Source organism: Oncorhynchus keta, chromosome 36 (genome assembly GCF_023373465.1).
Source record: "Oncorhynchus keta strain PuntledgeMale-10-30-2019 chromosome 36, Oket_V2, whole genome shotgun sequence".
In the NCBI taxonomy this organism is placed as follows: domain Eukaryota; kingdom Metazoa; phylum Chordata; class Actinopteri; order Salmoniformes; family Salmonidae; genus Oncorhynchus; species Oncorhynchus keta.
The window spans coordinates 17,750,409-17,751,277 of record NC_068456.1 but is presented as its reverse complement, the minus strand read 5'-3'; positions in this window follow the sequence as shown (position 1 = coordinate 17,751,277).

Sequence of the window (869 nt, the reverse complement as noted above, 5' to 3'; positions counted from 1 at the left end):
GGTGTTCAATTGTACCACCGTGAAAACAAAATACAGAATACCTTTTTCAGGTGCTAAGAGTAAAAATGTGTGAGCATTTTTTAAAGTGATTACATCTGTACACTAAGCCAGGTGCTTCATTACTTAAAGATGAAAAGGTCAGGACTATGGGACATCAAATCAGGATCTGATATCTCCAAGCAGGGTAGCCTAGTGGTTAGAGTGTTGGACTAGTAAATGAAAGGTTGCAAGTTCAAATCCCCAAGCTGACAAGGTACAAATCTGTTGTTCTGCCCCTGAACAGGCAGTTAACCCACTGTTCCTAGGCTGTCATTGAAAATAAGAATTTGTTCTTAACTGACTTGCCTAGCAAAATAAAGGTAAAAATAAAATATTATACACTGTATGTTCTCAAAGCCATACCCATTTTTACGTGCTTAAATTTAAATCAATATTCACCTGATTAGAACTCATCTTCATATTCATGTAGTTAAAACATAGCTACTGTATATCAGCAGTAAACCTACTATCTCACACTTCAAAGACTATCAAATGTTGTATAATTGCTAGATGGTTTGGATCATCAGTTTGGATTACTTTCTCTGATTTGTCTCTGAAACCCCTACTGTGTAATGATTGGCCAGGATTTAATGTGGTATTCGTAAATCAAACATTCTTATGAGAAGTCTATTAAGTTTGCCTCACTAGAGGTTACTACTTTCCAGACAAATGAGGTACCAGGATTTTTTGGAGACACTCTGCCACAGATGGTATTTTGAGTGCATTGACACACATTTATAAAGTCCTCCCACCATATAAATGTAAACAACTAAAATACACTAATGGATCCTTTGAGTGAACTTCTCTGACCCCATGAGAGTGAGTGAGTG